General features: G+C 39.9%; 1 protein-coding gene across 5 annotated transcripts in view; it reads right to left on the minus strand.

Annotated features, from left to right (window-relative positions):
* Positions 1 to 14,651, minus strand: part of PHACTR1 (phosphatase and actin regulator 1) — a 305,056-nt gene that overhangs the window by 168,713 nt on the left and 121,692 nt on the right. Inside the window, exon 1 of one of the 5 annotated variants that reach the window (XM_035319557.1) lies at positions 3,850 to 3,881. The exons of the other annotated variants lie outside the window; for them this stretch is intronic. The gene's annotated coding sequence lies outside the window, so the exon portion shown is untranslated. Of the gene's footprint in view, positions 1 to 3,849; positions 3,882 to 14,651 lie in introns of those variants that run through there. 5 annotated transcript variants of the gene reach the window in all.

Raw genomic sequence — 14,651 nt, forward strand, 5'->3', positions numbered from 1 at the left:
CAAACAAAAAACAACAGGAAAAAAAAGTGTTTGCATACAGTCCCTCTTTACAGCGAATCTCCCAAATCTTTTCTACAGCTTTAAAAACTAACAATCTAAATTTTCCAAAGTTAAATCATTTCTTACTTTCACACTAAGCTGCTAAAGCAGCACAATGGAACGTAATTTTAACATTAAACCATTAAATTGAGCAACCTGGCATTGAGCAACCTGAAGTCCCTTCAAATCTCAAATATTCTGTAATGCTAAGCAGTGTTGGTTTACTCAAAAATCCATTTTGCTATGTTGGAAAATAATTCTGGGAAAAGTTGTTTAACTCAAGCTGAACATCCCTGAAAAATTAGATTCAGAAAAACAACATGAAAAATTTGAGAGTAATGTTCCATTTTGTTTTGATACAGAATAAAGTCTGGGCAATCAAATGTGTCTTTTATTCCTATTCCTATTCCTATTTCACTGTCCTGAAATAACTCAAAGTGAGACAAGAATTATTTTCAAGTAAAAATACTACTTCTTCCATACTGTCAGCTTCCCCTCATCTCTCTGTTTCTTTGCATCTGTCCTGGGACAGGGGAAACAAACATTAAACAACAGACAAAAAATGTTCTCCCGTTCTGCAAGAAGAGTTCTTTCTCACCATAGGTGTACTCAAAAAAGTTTTTATCATTCTATTAAATTGTCAACAGCATTGTGGATCTATGGTGATCTCTGATAATCAGTTAAGAGAATTAGAAAACCAGGTATATGTTGTTATTTCTTATATATTTCTTATATATATATATATATATCTTGTATTTCTTATATATACATATATCTTATATATATTTCTTAAATAAGACCAAGACTAGGTGAAACAAGAATAATTCAGAGGCAGAAATACTGAAGTGCTGGTCAGACTCACAGCTACAGTTAGCTTCGTTCTTCACCTGCAGGTAGATTTGGTGGCTCCTCTATTATAAAACTATAATCCTGCATGGATTTTTTTCTTTTCCTTTCCTTTCAGGTTACTACTAAACCACAAACTTTCTGACAAGCATATTTGTCCCTCTGCCAGCTTGATAGGCTGTCAAAAACTCTGAAGACACCCTCTGTTCTACTATCTAACAGTGATAGGATTAAAAAGATCAAAGAATTTTGACTTTACTCACATACTTATCATGGTCTATTGCTTCAAGTTCCAGGCAAAAATTAGTAAGTTCTATTTTGTTTCTCAATCTACTTCATCATACCCTAACTCCCCTGTTGGGTCAGAATTGTTCTACTAATTAACATATACAAGATTGCATTAGACTGCTCCCTTCTTTTGTCACCTAGCACAGTTTCCTTGGAAAAGTTCTCATTTGCACATCATTTCTCCAACAAAGAGTGACAGTTCCTTCAGAGGGATTCTCATCTTCAGTTAGACTGACTACCATTTAAGAAAATCAATGGGTCAATGCTTCCCTAGCTATCAGCTCCTAACTCTTACTGCCTTCAGTGGAGGTAATACTTGGAAATAAGAACGACTATGCTGAAAGTAATATCAGATCATTCAAATCCTGATCTGAGCTCCTGGGGTGAGGAGTATAACAAAGATTCTGTAAGGAGAAAGTCAAATTATTCTTTTTTCTTCTTCAAAAGATACTATAGTGATATGCTGCTAGCTACCTGTAGGCCTATTTGAAGAGCTTCCTTGATAGCTATGAACACATTTGATTACACAGATGGCCCACGTAACTTCACTAAGCAATGGCATTAACCAAGTGATAAATATATCTGTAACTATCTTCCTGAGGAGACTTCCCTACAGAGTGATGCCATTCAGTGGTGTAGGTCACAGGAAAAGCAATGTTAGCTGCATCTCAAGAAGACAAAAACAAAAGAAAAGACAAACTGCTTCTCAGTTTCAACTGACCACAGTCTATATTTTGGGACCAGAAAAAACAGGGTTGCGGACTCAGAATAAGAGAAAAGAGCTTTCAAGGCCCAGCTCTGCTTCTCAGGAACAGTAGTGCAGCGAGTGTAGCTCTGCTAATACATACATTAGTAAGGGCAGCAGGGTTGGGTCACATCACCACTACATCTGTTATGCAATGCAGTGACAGCTACAGATACAAAAGATGCCTCCTACTTAGTGAAGTTTTGGCTGAAGCCTTTTTACTGTGAATATCTCCACGAAGAAAAAAAAAATCAGGGAAAAGATCTAGCAAGTAGTGCAAACCCTGACAAACCTCCAAATACACAGCACTGTGAACAACACTGTTATTATGGAGGACTAACAATCATGTTCCACATACTATTTTGTGTTCCTAAGTCTATTTACAAACTAGCTTATATGTTGTTCAGCGACGACATCACCCACCACCAAAATCTTCCTCCCTGTGAAGTAGAAGATACCTACACAGCAGCTTAATAAAACAAATACTAGATACCACCATCTAAAATACAAGCTAGAAGAGCACAGAAGGGAAATGTAACTATCCAAGCTAACATAAGGTTAGGTCGTGACCTGCAAGGAAAATAAAGAAAAAATTAAAAGAGGAAAGCTGTTATTTTGCTTTGATGGAGTGAGTTAGTGGGTAAAACACTGGCCAATTTGTTTTGCATTTCCAGTTCTTTTCCAAATTACTTCTTTGATGTTGGTTAAGTTTAGTCTTTCCAGACTCCAAATGCCACTATTTTAGTAATTGGATGTCCCGCATTGTTATGAATATCTGAGTTTCAACATCTGTATTTATCCACAACAAAGAAGCACATAGAGCAGAATACCTACTTTGCTCCTTACCATGAACACGTATATATTTACCTATCCATTACATAGGTTTATAAACATGGCATCCTACGTCAGCAACCAGCCTCTCCATTCCCAGCTGTTTTAGAACAGCTTGACCCAGAAACCCATGTGACATCTTATAACTTTCCTATGCCGCTGTTTCTTCATGTGAAGTAGAACAGGCAAATATCACTGTTTATCACTGAGAGAGAATGGAAGACTAATTCCATACTTAAAATCTGTGATGGAAGCTATCACAGAGATGACCAGTCTGTTGTGAAAGCACTGCCTTCTTTACCGCAGTAAAAGACTGTTTCTGAACTTTGTCTGTACTCTCAGATGTAAGTTTGTCCCTAGCTCCTTTTTACAGTTTCATAGACGCTGTAGGTCTGCATAATCACAGAGCACAGAATAAGCATAAAATGGACTTGAAATCCAAACTCTATTTCCCAGTGCATTCTCTGCCGTTTTTCCAAACAAGGCTTTTCTCCTCTCCCTGCCTGTGCTCTCCCCCACATCCCCTTGGCCACATGCTTCTCCAATTTGCATGCAGATGTAAAGAGACTGGTTTTGGTAGTCACCAGGCACACGTAAAATGCATCTATATTGTCTATCTTCCTGCACTAGGTTCAAAATCATATGTCAACAACATGACTAAAAAAAATTAAAAAATCAGCAGCAGAACATCATTTCCCCCTGCCTCAGCATTTTCTCACCCTTTCCCAAGCTTCTCTGCAAAAGAAGGCTGAGAAAAGTACCACCGTGTAGTTTCAGGTATTCTGGCTAACTTTCTATGGCATCTCCATCATGTGTGTTGCTATTTAGCAGTTACTGCAGATCTCAGTTGCAGTGGAATTTGCAAGTCAATCCTCTATCTGTAAATCCCAGATGGCTCAGTGATTTTTAGCACAGCTATTGATCTCATTCATTCATACCGGCTTCTGGGCAAACACACCCAGCTGCTATCATCACCCACATCCGACTGCCACAAGCAGAAATTAGGACTTTGTGAGCCAAAATGCTATCTGCTAATAATACTGCCATTGCAAGAAATAAGACTAGTCAGGAACAAGCACATGGTTTGTTCATTTGCCTACCTGATAGAGATCACAAGGCTGTGTCCACACTCCTTCGCTTGCTCTGCAACAGCTGTGCTTTCTGAAGCTGAGCAACAGCCTCCTTAAGTCTTGTGCTCTGGAAACACACACACTCTATGCACAGCCATCCAGCCTTGCAGTGCCAGACAGCCCCTTCTCCTCCAGCCTCAGACAGTCAAAAAACAACTTACCAGCTCCCATATGAAAGGAAGATACAGAGGTCAGAACAAACAATGCAATTAACTGTCCTGAAAACAGCACAAGGCTTTTTGTAAAATGGGAACATTTAATCTGGCCCTTACCCCTGCTTCCCATATATTACCTATAAAGAGGGTCTTTAGTGGATCCCTGCATGCTTTATGACAGATTCTCCCTGCTTCTCCCGCTGTCCTACACCACTGCAGAATGGTGAGAACAAAGTTAGGCTCCCAGCTGATGTGGGACACTGTGACTGCTGTTTACCTCCATGAGGCAGTGACTCCCCGCTCCATGCTGAGGTCTCCAAGTAGCCATTTGCTCTGATAAACTTTAGATGAAACCACTTTTGGAGACAGAGTGTTGTTGTAGGGGAAAAGAAACAAGCCAATGCTCCAGTTAGCCTTCCCTCCCCACCCATGCTCTTCCCCTCAAATCACAGAGCTCGGTACCATAAATCAAGCCTCCACAGGGCTGCGGCAGTAATAATAGATTTCAGACAAAGGGGCATGGGTACAGTATGCTACCATTGCACGTTTGTGTTTTAAACACTGTTGAACTTTTAATATGCAGTTTGTCTCCTTCTGCAGTGAATTACTCAGGCAGCCAGTCACATGGCCTGCAGCAGCACAATTATATAATTCACACAGGGCTAAAGCTCTTCAGGGTTCTGGTCTGGAAATCAGAGGGGGGGGGGGGAATATAAATAAACCCACATGATGACAAGGGAATGCTGTCTTTATGTGATTAGCACTTTGCAACTCCATCAGCCTGCACTCACACAGGGCTTGCTGTCACAGACAACTCAGTTATATAGTAAACCTCACCTATATGAGAAAGGAACCTGTTCGTACATTAAGCTGAAAATAAGGCAGCAAACAGCCTGCAACACATCCTCAGTAAGGGAATGGCCACCAAGTGGAAGAGGATATGTATGCATGCAAGTCTATCAGATTTGGGGGATGGTGGAGGTTTCAATAGTATAAAATCAGATTAAACTTAAATTTAAATTCAAGTCCTATGCAAGCCTTCTCCAAGGTTCAAACTGGTTCACAACCAGGAAGACATTTCAGGGTTTCATAAAGTCTGAAGTGATCTGATACAAACATTTGGATTTGTGATCTTGCATTAGACCACCTCCACCATAATACTCAGTAAAGTTTTTACTGTGAAGAATATAACAAAATTAGCATGGAGTGGTTTATAAATGCAGATGCAGTACAGAGACCCTCCTGGCCTTTGTCACTGTGGGATCAAACATGGAATTTCCACCTGACTTAAAATATAGTCCAAGTCATTTTCTCCCCACTCATGCCCAAATTTAAGGAGCATCTGGATTCATTACTTTGGTGCTTCTGACTGTAATGACAGACTTCTGTAGCTAGGGGTTGCACCTCTCATTGGCATGGCCAGGAAAGATGTTAGGATGTGAGGCCCTGAAAGATCTGCAGCTCTGGTGGATGCTCTCATGTTCCCCTTCCACATGTTGTTATGGATATTCCTCAGGTTCCCCTTGCCACCAGGACCACACAATGCTCCATTTGCTCCAGTTGATAGACTCCTTCCAGCTCATTTTGAACTTCTTTCACCAAATTGCTTGTAATATTTCTACCTTAACCACAGTTTTGCTTATTGTTTTCTTTCTGTTTAAGTTGTTTAATGAGCCAGTCTCATTTTACTAACTCACTGATTTTGATTCTATGGATTATTTCACTTAATTGTTCATTCTCTCCTCCCAGGCTGTCCCTTTCCCCACTCCCAACACCAAACACACACTGCTCCCAGAAGTCTTGTCTCTGCATCCAAGCCCCTGAACAACACAGTTCCTACTTGTACCTCTTCTTATTATCAGGGATATTATTTATGCTGCCAGAAGGCATCCACATGCCAGCCACAGATCATGACTCCACTTGTGGAGGAACAACTCGGAGTCATGCCTCTCCTCTGGTCCGTGATTCCTGTCCCTCTGAAACTTTCTTACTGATCCAATCCAGTCAGAGGCACTTGTATGCACAAATCCTTCACTGGCCACACAGCCTTTCCAACGTGCCCAACAATCACTACGTACCATCATTCTCCTCCAAGGAAGCAACTAAGGGTGACTGACTGTCATGGCTACATGAGTCAGCACTCTGGAAAATGAATGCAGGAAACAGAAGCTCCAGTAGGGAAATGTGCATTCCTGACCTTGCCATTCACATCGTCTTTTTGTTCATTCTACTCTGGTGATGTTTTTGGTTAGGGTGATACAAGTGCTTGTTTATCTCCCAAACAGAGATCACCTGAACCCAGAGCATGGCTCTCAGGATTCCCATACTTTTTTCCTCTCTGGAAAACTTCACACTTTGGGTACGACACCACCCCAACACTCATCTCTCCAGCAAGCTGCCCTCTCCTTACCCATGCTGTTTACTCCCACAAAGTATACACAGGAAAACCAACATGAAATTAACATTCACCATAAAAATGGAAAAATATGCCTCTGTAAAACAGATGGAAATAAAACAGGAAATGCTGTTGAAAGCAATTTGGGTGTGTAAGTGGGAGTCTCCAGATTCAGGAGGAATCAGTGATGGGGGGGTTTGCCTCTTTTTATTGTAAAGATGCCTTTAAAATAAAGAGAAAAGAGGAGTGTAAAAACAGAGCAGAGTTCATACAGTGGGGACTTGATCAAAATCTATGACCTTCCTTGTTTTAAAGGCAGCAGCAGCATGTTCTGCAGTTGCCCATTATAAATCACCAGCTTAACAAGAAGTGAAACACATGGGCCAGTGCCACTGAGTACCTTCCCAACTGTTGGGAAAGCAATGCCTGATGCTCATCTCATGAACATTTTTGGTGTTCTGACATGAAGCATCACCCAGTTTCTTCTCCAGTGGCCAGTACTTGACTGCTCCAGTACACAGGGCAGCAAGCAGGTCCTCTCTGTTGAGGTCTCCACCTCTCAACCCAATCTTTCATTCTCTAGCCTCATCTACATTGCAGCTCAGGTTTGTTGCTTATAACCACTGCTTAGAAATGCAGGTCATACTCTAATGAATGGCATCAGCATTTACAAAAGCATCTGATGTTTCCTCTTGCCAATTTCATCATACACAATTAAAAATGCGTGCCAGATCTTAAATATTAATATATTTTAAAAACAATAATAGATATAGAAGAACATTCTGTTTGACTGTGCTTTGATTCACTCTGTGTAGTTGGTCTATTTTTAGATTTTCTGTGCTTAAAAATCAAAATAAAACATCTGAGATTATTGTATGATCGCATGATCCCAGGAGATGGACTTCTAAGAAAAATCTCATCATGAAGTCATGTGTTGTGCTGCACACAAAGGCTGAACATTTTGGGCAGCCATCAGCATTAGTGCAGCTTCACTGGGTTCACTCAACAGCATGTCCAAACCAGTTGTATTCTGTTTCCACATGATAAACATGAAAAAATAAAACCCATTTCAACAGAAATGTAAAAGACGAAGACAGATCGAAGTGGAAATGGGCAAAAAAACATCCAGCATCAAGCAGAACTTTAGTGAAACAGACAGCAATACTTTACTCTAATTTTGCTAGAAGACATTCCTAATGCTGTATCTCAGAGAAGCAAGCCCATCAAATTATTTTTCATTTCCTCAGTATAACAATTTTCCTTTTAAAAATAATCCAAAACTTTGTCTACTTCAAGCCTGAGAAATAACGTGTAAGTAATGCCTAGCAGAATTTTAATGACACAGAGAGATTTACTGAAGATTAAATTTGATTAAACATCACTAAGTAATGAGGTATTTCAGGGAACTATAACATAGTGAAGGAGTTTCTGAATTCAGTCTTCAGGACCTTAAGTATATACTAATATAAATAGTATAAATGTTTCACACAAGCAACTTAAATGGATGTTTAAAAAAATGTCCATAGCATAAATATTCTTAGCATTAAAAAGCCGTATGTCAGAGATAATTCACAAACAAAAATGCCTTGGAAACAATACTTACACAGCTGCTTTCCTTTTCCCAAACATTCAGCAAAAAAAGAAACTGATTAACCCTTACAGCATTCCTTTGAAATGCAGTCAGAATTTACAACTCTTCTTTTCCAGATAGGCAGTCTGAAGTAGGACAGTAAAATTGTTTGGCTAAAGCCACAGGGAAAGCCAAGGCTAAAAAATCAAATGCATTTTAACAGCTAACATGTTTCCAGACCCACATCTTGTATCATGCTTAATAAGTCACCCATCTCTTTAACAAACTGCATACTAAGAGCCTGTTCCAGTTCCAATGAATTAAGCAGGTTTCCATTGTGCTCCCCTCCTGTGGGGTCTCTATGCAGAGCCTGCCACAGTGCAGTCCCCTTCCCACCTGGCTGTTAGACAATATCTTAGTGTAGCTAATTTAGCAAAGATCTTCATGCTGTGTAGTGCAATTTAATAAGAAGGAGGCTTTCCACTGTCTTGCATCATATACAGTTTTGGCTATCCAGTCAGAGACACAATACTGTACAAAAGAAATTTGGATGCTGTGCCACATCGGAAGCGTAAATTCTGTAGAGCACACACATTACACAGGCATTCTTATTTTCTGAATACTTTATTTGTGGCATTATAATTAATAAAAGTGTAAGCTTTTACCAAATCCTTCCCAATGATGATGACTATCTCTCTATATTGAAGAAGAGAAGTATCTCCTGTATATATATGGAAGATTCTGGGAGAAGAGAAGTATCTTTGAGTCTACATGAAGAATAAGTAAAGTGTTCAACCATAAATGTTTGTGATGTCCTTTGTAATACATACACAGCTAGACTAGGGCAGAAGTACAGACTGAGTGGCTTGGCGTGACAGTCTGTTTCCTGTCTAATCAACCTGGATGCTGTAGCCAGAGCCATAACAAAAGCAAGACAGTGAAAGTCGCTGGTCCTTAGCAGCCTTTGGGAGTGGGATGACAAATTGGACCAAACATAGTTAAGGTCTGTCAACTGCTATAGAAAGGTAGGCTGCAGGTTCACAAAAGCCAAGCAAGTGGCATTCAGAAAGAATAGGAAGAAGCAGCAAACATGATTAGACTTGGCTTCAAGGTCAAATCTAAAATCAACAGTAGAAAAGCAGTTCAAGCCATAGGGAGAAATCATTATTCTGTTGACATCATACCTTGGCTCCAGATAGTGTCCAACAACTGGGCAGCGAAGTTAACCGTCTGCAGGTATGCTGACTTGTGTGGTGTATTTGATGAAAAGACTTCTTTAAAAGCTCTAGACTGTTTACCTAACGGTCTTTGTAATGAGAGGAAGTTCAAGAAAACTCACATTACCCTAACAGTGAATCTTAATATAAACAAGACTAATTTTATTCTTTTCTCATTTACGGTCTAGAACTGCCTATGCAAAAAAATAAAAATAAAAAATCTGGGTTAAATTCTCTCACTTTAGCTTACATGTAGGTCCACTGTATTCAGGTGCTGTCAGGATAGTTAAGTGTGAGACAGAGGAAGACAGTGGGGATAACTAGCAAAGCAGAATTACCAAGACAAAACTATTACCTGGATAACAGATGCAAGGGTCATTTGAAGCATCTTCAGTGCCAACACTGGTGGCTTTCCCAAAAAAAACCTGGAAGAGACAGATCTCTCACATCTTTTCCAGTTGTGTATTTATAGAACCTGCTACACACTGAACAAGGGAGGTTTAAAATGGGATCAAAGGTAAAACAAAACAGCTGAAGAGAGCTGCTCACACTTTTGGATGGTGGCAATGTAACACATGATAATAGGATACTTCAAATGGCAAAGTTCTGGGAGCAGGTGAGAATAGGAAATTAAATGAATATAGATAGTGATGGAATATCATGTAGGCCCACATCTTGCCTAAGACAGCTCCAGAGAAGTGCAACAGGGCAAATTCTGTAACAGGCAAGATCAGGAAGAAGGGCAGGGAAAAGGAAAGCTTTGTCTGCTAGAGAAAGAGCTTGCTCTTCAGGGCCCAAGAACCTCACATAAGTCTCCAAACCTCGGTATTAAGTTCTGTGCACAGTGTGGCAATCAGACAAACCCCTAATATTCATGGCCCTAGGGAGAATTAAGTGTCTGTGAATTATGGCTTAAGCGACCTGAAAAATAGCTGTGAGCTCTTGAGAAGGTCAGTTTTTCAGTGAGCTGAGATCAGGGGGATGCAGTAGCAAAATACCTTAGAAATGGTTATATTTTTATTTTCCTAAGGACTGAAAGAGACCAGAGGAATAATCTTTTCTGACCTCCTGTTTAAGAAGATTAAGTGTCAGAAGACATATACAGAAAGCACCTCACTCCAACCCCTCTGAGCTTCTAAGAGAGAAAGTACCTAGAACATCCAGATTGTTGGCTAGAAATATTTGTGCAAACAAATTTATTTTCTTTCTTTGAGCAAAGTCATGTACAAAAGCATCTTTTGCTTTCTGGTACCAGAACCAGTAACCATTAACTGGAGGAAAATATACATTTGAGCACTACCTGTGGGGAGATTTTGGAAATCCAGTCAGTGGGAGTGTCCTGCCTCTGGAATACATGTACCCAACAAAAGTGTAATTGAGCACTGTGCTGGCCAAGTTTGCTGTCATAAATAAATCCAAAGGGCTGGATCTGAAGTCAGTTGCAGGAGATATTGGATTTGACTCATACTCTTAACTCCAGACCTTGGGTCCAATCCCAGCAGTGAACCCATAAGGAATGGGGTATGTAGGTGGAGTTGTGAAATAAGCCTGCAGGCTCCTCTCTATCTTGCGCAGCTGGCTTCAATTACTTCAAGCAAAATCTATCTCCTAGTACTTCTTGTTATTTTTAGCTTATGCCTCTTTTAAACTTCAAGTATTTAAACTTTTCCTTTCAGGGTCATGTGGGGACTGCCTAGGAAAACACAATAAAATACTAAAATACTCATAAGTTATCTCCACTATATCCAATGTAACCTCCAGCAGAAATAGTGACTTTTCATCATAACACCCATCAAAGGGCCACCATGAAAGACTCACCTATGAAATGAATAATCACACTGCCACTTACAATAATTTACCATAGGAGTAAAGAAGAAAACGTGGGAAACTAGTAAGTCTTCCTTAAATTACTGTAAGGACGTCAAAATAATAATTGTTCAAAAGACTCTCTTCATCTATGTGCTATAAGTTGTGAAAAGGATGGAGAAAATGTTGGAAGAGTAAAACTTGAGGGAACAGGCAGAAGACATTGAATCAGCAATTATCAGTACTGAGGATAAAATGAACCTTTTGATCTTTTAGAACACAGATCCAAACTTCATTCCAACTATGGTGTCTTTAATACATCTCTGCTTTCTAACTTCTCGGATAAATGCTTTTGTTCTCTTACTTAACATTTGAGAGAGCACAAACTGCACTACTTGTGCAGATGAAAAAAACATTTGCACAGTTCAAAAATAATATTGAAAAGAAGCCACACAATTTTTTCCTCAGTAACTATAAAACCCTGGCACAATACCAAGAGCTCACTTTAGATTAATGCAATGCAGATGATGCAATACTTGCTGGAGGAATCAACTTTAGAAAGAAATGTCTTCCTCCCTTGTATTTGTGGACCATCTCAAGGATACAGACCAGTCTTGTATTTGGGAACCCCACTGAATTAATGGAGAATGAGGTGTCTCTTTTGTCTTGCTCTAACATGTTCTCCTGTTGTCCACAGCCCTTTGAGACATACAACCTCACCCTTAGATTGCATGCACCATGGTTCACTTGTTGAAAGCCGTCCAGCTTTCCTCATCTGTTATGTACACTTACAGAGAGCACAATACAGTCTACTTCTTTGTTTCTTTTGAAAATACTGTGGCTGAAAGCATTTATTGCTCTCACATCTGTAGGCCTGTGTTTATCACATCAAGGATCACCTAATGATTAGCATGACACTTGGGATAATGTCAAAGTTGGCTAACATTACTAATACTCAGACTTCAGTTTGTCCATAAAGCTACCTTGCAATGCAGTGAGAGCATCTTGCCTTCCACATCCTGGAAATCAGCAGTCTTTTTGCTTCTCTGATCTCAAATTTGAATAAATAGCATTCCCACTCCTAAAAGAAGAAAGTGCTCTCATGTATCACAGAGGTTTTTGGTTTAAGTTTATACAAAATAAATAAATAAATCTGAACCTAAACTGAACGCACAGAAAAAAAGCCACCTAGATGAATTCAGCTGCAGAGTTAATGTCTGATATGCCACAAATCAATGACAATACATATGAACCACTCTCAGAAGCATCGAAGAGAAAAGGTCACACCTCTACATGGGAAGATGCTGTAGGAACCTCTCTGCAGAGATCTACATAGGGTTTTATTCTACTCTGAACAGAGCTTTCACACAACCCAGAACTGTGTCACACCAGTAGCTGCTACAAACAGGTTAAAGCCCTTTTGTGCACCAACTCTCTCACATTGAATACCAATTTGTGACCAAAGAAAGGCAGAATTATTAATGTTGAGACAAAGCAAACAAAACAATAATTTGAGCTCTGCAGAGCTACCGTTTTTTAAAAAAAACTTCACTAGTTTTTTTTTTTTTTTTTTTTTTAAAAAAAAAAAAAGAATTCCCACCAGTTGCTTGTGTGTGATCAACAATTTCTTGAGCAGTCTCCTTACTTCAGGGCAAGCAGGAGTAGTACTATGAATTGTTTCACACTGTCAATGTACAATCTGTGCACCTCTATATTTGCTGGTCTTCCTTTAAAAAACGGCTATGCAAGCTCAGCTAGCAAAGAGCAACATTTCCTAGAGCACCAGTAACATCTCTGACCACAAAGATAAGGACTGGAGATATGGCCTTTGAGGTCTTGTCTTAGAGAAGGTTTTTGGCTGGCAACCTTGAGAACCTTTGGCAACCTTTGGCTGGCAACCTTTGGCTGGCAACCTTAGAGAAGGTTTTTGGCTGGCAATTCAAACATCCAGCCACAACATGAAAATGGGCTTGCAAATCCTTTAGAGCTGTCCTTCAGGGACACTTGAAAGTCAAAAAAGAGGAGTGGCTTACTTGTGCTTTTGGCAAAATATGAATGTGTTTATGTATCCTACTCCCAGCACCCATCATTTTCTATATATTCACTGTAGAGAGCCCACAGCTCTGTACTCTGCAGCCATGACACCCCAAAGAGTCACCTCCCTTCCCTCGCAGGAAAACCTTCAGGCTTCTGAATTCCTGTACTCATGTTATTGCCACAAGATCACTTTGTTACTAATAAAACAGATTCTTTTCTTAAAGCAGAAGTGTCAGAAATTTCAAGGATGTGTGAATGCTGAAACTGTCAAATAGCAAATTATCATACCTGTGAGAGGAAAAACATACACAGAAAAAAAAAAAAAAAAAAAAAAAGAAAAACGAAACCAAAACCAACAAATCTCTGCCTTTTCATTCAGAAAGGAATAAAAATAAAGGTCTACAAAAAAAACCTACATCAAAAACAGTTCAGGTTCTGTGCTGTGTCTCAAAGACACACACAGTAGATTGTCCAGCTAAGAAATAATGGAGATTAAGGTACCTCCAGAGGAGGAGATGGAGGGCTCACAGCAGCAGAAACCTGACTTATTTTATCCTGAAATCTCCGCAGCGCTGCAAGTCGTAGCCTTGCTCTCAGCAAGCCTTTTTGATCTTTTGGTCAGAACTTCAGACAGAATCATTAGGACTTAATGCTTTATAGCCATGCACAACAGTGCCTGTATTTCAGGAAAGCCACCTTTCATGGCTAGCATGAAACATCTGGGCCTCAGCCTGAAGACTCTGTGTTCTTCAGCAGTTTACACCATTCTGTCTTTGACAGCAAATCCCAGACCTTTTTAGCACTGAGCATCTTTAATACTGAAAGTCTCCCCCCAGCCAACAATTACCAGAACTGCAACTGAGTGAAGATTATTGGAATATCATCTCTGCCTCTTTCTAGCATGTAAATACATTTCTGAGCAGAACCCTGTGGGAGAAAAAAAAGGTAATTTCAATTTGTGGAGGTTTCTTATGCATGTTTTTCTATTGCCATGGGAGAAAAAACACAGTATTTCATTCTCACAGGCCCCAATTCTCCAGCAAATAAGCATTAAGAGTGCTCCACATTAGTAAATGTGGGTTACTCAGGAAAAAAAAAGGATCACAGACCAGAATTTTGCTTGCTCACACCTCTATCTCCTTTTCTAGACACGTGCATAGGCACATGGTATCCCAGGTCCAGGAGGTCCACTCTTCTCTGTGCTCTTCAGCTCCCCTAAGATGAGAGGACAGCCTGTTGCCTCAGCAAGAGGTACCAGCAGAGGAGCTGCCCAGCTGGCAGCAGGGTAGCCAGCAGTCCCAGCTCCTTATATAGTTGAGAAACCAGGCAAAGGAAAGCAGACAGATTTCCAGCAAGTATTCACTTGCTTTCTTGCCAGTTTTGAATTACTTCCAAAGGATGCTATAATTCCAAAGAGGCAGAATTACCATGAAGAAAAAATAAACTGTTTTGCTGGAGAGGTTCTTGTTGTTCAGTCATGAAGTCATGAACCTGGGATGCCCATGGGCATACCATCCATCATGAACTCATGAACTGGCTATTCAATGTATACAGAAAACCCAAAGTAGCTTTTTTTTTTTTTTTTTGGGGGG

Source organism: Oxyura jamaicensis, chromosome 2, assembly GCF_011077185.1.
Source record: "Oxyura jamaicensis isolate SHBP4307 breed ruddy duck chromosome 2, BPBGC_Ojam_1.0, whole genome shotgun sequence".
Taxonomy (NCBI): Eukaryota; Metazoa; Chordata; class Aves; order Anseriformes; family Anatidae; genus Oxyura; species Oxyura jamaicensis.